The following is a 5,360-nucleotide window of genomic DNA, read 5'->3' as shown; positions in this document are numbered from 1 at the left end:
CCATTCAAAGTTTGCAATTTCAATCAGTTGCTATAGCGCCCCCCTTTGGCCAATTGATGTAATATTGCTTCATTCGCATCCTCCCATGACCCTCTACCACTGTGCCAAATTTCACATGGACTGACCAAGTCAGTGAGGAGAAAAACGTGGAACAGAGACACCCACAGACAGAGTTTTCGTCATTATATAAGTAAGATAGCAAGATAAGATGTAGATTTCCAGATATCTAGGATCTTTTACAAGTCTGTTCTCGTGTAACAATTTTGCCTACCATACAGTTCTCAAGTTCAGAGATATTTGGGGACTTAGGGATGCTTTCATTCCCAGTTTGTTCCTCACTTGTTCCTTGGTAAGTACCCAGAATTCTGTGTTCATTATTGTAAGATGTAACAGGTAATTTCCTTGTACAATCCTGCAGACTTATATCACTCAGCAGGCTTTTGCTTGTGGTGTAATGACCTCAGCAGTACGATAATAAACACTGACCCTGCCGTGAAAAGAGGATGTTAAAATACAAGATCCGGTTGTGTGACATCAACAAGACCTCATCATTTATTTATACAACTGTCTTTACTACAGTCATCACAATGTAAAATTAAAAGCCTCAGTGTTTTGTTTCTTTCGGCAAACAGGAATCTTTTTGTTTCCTGTAAACCTTTTTTTTGTGACTTTGCCACAATATGATGATTCATCAATGAGACAGTACTCAGGAGAGCGGTGAGAGAGTGCTGCTTTGACATTGTTTTACAGCTGTCTGCAGGGCGAAAACAGACAATGCTTCACTCAATGGGAGCAGGAAAGAGGTTGACAGACCACTGTGTTTAAAGGGCACTAGGAATTCAGCGGCTTATGAAGCTTCGTTGCGGCAATGGGGGGCGGAAGCCTCTTTGGGGTGGGGGGGGCTTAATCTGTGGTGCAAGCCAACACACGTCTCAGGTGGCCGAGCTCCTTGATCACTGCACCATGAGAACCACCTGAACGGTCAGAGAAGGGGGAGGGTGGGAGCAGAGATAGGATAGAAAGGGAAGGTGTGGCCAGTATGTTATGGTAACTCCTTCAGTGACACAGTAACCTGCTATCTACACCCCAGTGACTTTTTCATTTATCCTCAGATGATTCAAAGTCATTGCACCATGCAGATCATAATAAGTAGAGTTCAGTATCTTGTTGCAACACATTGCCTGCCATGAAATGCTGTGGAGTACTTCCCTGAGCTCTGTGGATTGTCATGAAGAACTTGTTGTCAAACACGACTACAACAATATGCTGTGATGTATTGCAGTTTTTGGTTACGCTCCTGTGAGAAATCGCTCTCCGTGGTCATGTTACAATCTCTGCACAGGAGACCTCCTACACGTGCAGATATGAGTCAAAGAAAGCCGAGGTTGTAACCCCGGCAAGGAGTGGCTGGTAAAGGCAAGGCCCTGGTGTGTATCAGGAGGTACGGTTCGCTGTTATGACTGGGAAGTTCAAATCCATTGAACCATGAGAGGGAAGAGTGGCTCTGGAGCTGTTTGAGCTGCTTGGCTCAAGGTTGGGGTAAAGGAGAAGGGTGGAGCTGAATCCTGGATGATAAATCACCTGACATGTCAGTGGAAGAGCTTCTACTGCTGCCTTTGGTTAGAGTGTACAGTAGGAATAACTGAGCGGCGCTTTGTACAGCGATTCTTGGGAGAGCTCCAAACACTTAGGCAGGAATTTATTTTTTCCCAATGTTGACTCAGTGAAACGTGATATGTTAATGTTATGACATTTAAGTTTTGTTTCAGCTGTATTCATATGGGCAAGCCACCTTTTTCAACCCTCTGTCAAGTTCCAGTGTGTATCCTTGAATTAAATTTGGCCAAGTAGGATAATTGTAAGCAAAAATAGGCACGCACCGCATTGCTGTCATGGCATGAATCTGTCGAAACAAGTATCAAACAATAAAAGCTAGAAGGGAAGTAAAGAAGAAACAACTGCTTCGTTTTACAAACAGGAAAAGCAAGATAAAATGTCAAAGAAATAAGCCAGATGGTGCACAATAAAAAAGTATTAATGTAGGATAAGGCTTGAAATGTCATTAAATGTTCTGTGGTCAGCATCGCAAACCATCGAAACCCATAAAATCAAATGTACCATACTTGATACATGATTCCTACTGAGGTGTGGTGGTTCACCACAATTGATTGCTCCCAATAGAGACAAACCCTTGGCCACATCTTTCACATGCTCACATAGCTGGAGCATTTGTAACTCTTTCCTTTAGTCAGATGTCAGTCTAAAAACATGTGCATGCAGGTAAAATGGACATCATGACATGAACTGTATCTGATACTTTGATCTGGAATGATTAGCCATGATGTGCAATATTAAAGGGGAACTACAGCCATTTTCAAAATTAATACATGTTATTCTTACAGTCTGGCAGAATCCAAAAATATTCCTGAATCTGATCAACTCTCTTCTAAATCTAAAAACTAGAATGCTAAAACTCAAATTTGTGTTATCTACTATCTTACTATATAATGACGAAAACTCTGTGTGTCTGTTCCACGTTTTTCTCCTCACTGACTTGGTCAATCCATGTGAAATGTGGCACAGTGGTAGAGGGTCATGGGAGGATGCGAATGAAGCAATATTACATCAATTGGCCAAAGGGGGGCGTTATAGCAACCAATTGGAATTGCAAACTTTGAATGGGCATATCTCATGCCCCGTATGTCGTAGAGACATGAAACTTTGCACAGAGATGCCTCTCCTCATGAGGAACAAATTTGCCTAAAGAACACTCTAATTGCCAACTGGGTGGCGCTATAACAACAGAAAAATGCTTAAAAATGGCTAAAATGCGACTGATCGCTGTGGCTCCCCCTGTGGCCCAATGTTTTTACCTCAACTACTAATGTACAGTTTTAGCCCAATAACTATCCCACTATTGGCAATGGTACTACTGTACTTTCAATAAAGCAATCGTACTACAAAATTCACAAAAACTATCTCTGAATACATTGCTCTTCTTAATGGGTTCAGTTGACTATTTAATCTGCAATTTCAGAGTAACAGAGTAAAGCTTAAGTGGGATTTATACGTCTGCATCAAATAAACGCCGTAACCTGTGCCGTAGCCTGACATACACCTCCCTAGAAATGTAACTACATGTAGCAGTGACACAGACTTCCTGTCTATTTCTGTAAGCTGAAACCATTTCCCTCAGTGGAAACAAAGTTTTTATTTACTTTAAAGCCACAGTGTGTAGGAATTTCTCCCATCTAACGTTGAAATCGTATATTGCATTCAAACGGATAGCGCACTCTAGCGCCTCACTTTTTCAAACGCGTAGCCGCTGTGTCCCAAAAAGCTATGTTTACATTGATGAAACCATGTCATCCGATACTTCATGGAGTATTCATTCAGGCTCCTGCACAGACACACGCGAAGCAAGTTGACAAACCCCCTCCTCACCATGCTGGCTGTGTTTACAACGTAGGACTGTTGGTCCGGGTGTAAATCGAAACAAACCAATCACGTCTTGTCTTTTGCCAGCTGACAAGTGGCTCAACTTAATACACCTCATCTCTCTCCTCGCATCACTGCGCCGCTGACAGCGGAAATCTCTGCTAGTCGCCAGGCTAATTTATACAATGTAAAATGCCATAGGCTTGTGCTAATAATGTTAGCATGTTATATTTGTTTGGAAACATGTTTAGTATAAGTTAAATGTTGCTGTTGTCCCTGACTTCATATGAGAGGAGGAAATGCCTGCTAGCTGCTAAACAAATTAATATAATGTAAAATACCATAGGCTTGTGCTAAAAACATTAGCATGTTGTATTTGTGGGGAAAATGTGTCCAGCAAAAGACAAATGCTTTGTCTGTGAATGCTCTGAGTTATATGAAGTTGATTTGTGTACTTGAGTTCAAAATTGTTGCTATTAAGCCATGTTTAATGTGTCTTTTGGGTGTGTTTTCAATCACAGAAACACTGCTGCCAACTAGTGTTTTGGAGGTGTAACTGCAGAGTGACACAGACACACCACCGCACAAGTGTAAATGCTCCCAACAGCATAGACCATGTGCCTAAGGAATAGCGTAGACTCTGCATAGAGCTGGTGGCTGTGGTTTCTGGCTTGTAGAGAGAGTTGCTCACGTTCACAAATATTGATTGAACTTTCCTCAGTCATGGAAATAACATATTGGAATTCTTTATTTAGGTGGTGTACCCCTTAACATTAACTACAAATTAAAAAGTTAAGATACCAACTTAAGTTGAAGTAGGATAAGAAGTGCTAGTATTAACACCACAAATGTTATTGTCCTTATGTTAATTGCTTATATGTTATACTGCTTCATACTGGGAAATGTTCTCAATAATTAGTCCTCTTTTCAGTAAACCTCAGCCTTCCCTTTTCCCTGACCCCACAGGGTCAGCTGTGGCCAAGGGCCACGCAAAAGAAGAGGGCCAGTCAGGAACATGTCATTGCAGATTTGAGGCAGTGGGATGGTTAACCTGTGAAAACCAACCAGCCCCTGATCAGCACTTTGTAATTAAGACATTGTCATTTGATCTGTGAAGCAATAGCCTCAATATGTGCGCAATTAGGGGCTATCCTGAGGGCACAGCTTCATGGTGGGTTTGGCTGGAGACATGTTAGAAATGAAGGCATCACAGGCCTAATGGCGACAGATAAACTTTACTCTTTTTTTTTTTTTACAACCATTAATCCATAAGATGGGACTGAAAGAGGTGGGAGCACACTTTAAATGTGAGGATACCACAATATATTAAGGCCTAAAGCTGAAAGTGACTCATGTGCAGAGACCTGATTCGACATCTGGCAGAAATTGAGGATGTTTCATCCATTAACTTTGGCATCTGTGGAGAATTAATGAGTATGTGGGTAGCTACACTGAGCCTAAATAAGCCATCTAGTGCAGTCACACGGCTAACTTTAAAATGTGCCGTAGGTGATGAAAGCTAGTTAGAGGCTGGCTGGGTGAAATGAAGTTAAAGTGATTGCTGGAGGCCTTGGCACCTGTGTGCCATGCAGTACAGGATCCAGTAGGTAACTTCCCTGCAGTGGTTGTTACAGTCTGAGAAAGCTGCACATCTGGGGCCTATCATTATTTTCACCCAAAAAAGTTTACCATAAGCTTTCTGGAGCCCTTTTGCCCCAGCACACTCTTCCATAAAAAGAAAAATCATCTATTTAAGATAACTGATTTTTAAAGATGTGACTTCTTTTTGGCCCGAGAATGAATAATTATATTTTGCATATGGATGTTTTATATATTATTACTTTGCCAGAAACATGTTTAGAGCAGTTTTTGTTTCTTCCACACAACTTTATCACTTATACGTTTCCTATAAGCTACATATA

The sequence above is a fragment of the Epinephelus moara genome, chromosome 20 (genome assembly GCF_006386435.1).
Source record: "Epinephelus moara isolate mb chromosome 20, YSFRI_EMoa_1.0, whole genome shotgun sequence".
NCBI lineage: Eukaryota > Metazoa > Chordata > Actinopteri > Perciformes > Serranidae > Epinephelus > Epinephelus moara.
This window is presented reverse-complemented; position numbering follows the sequence as displayed.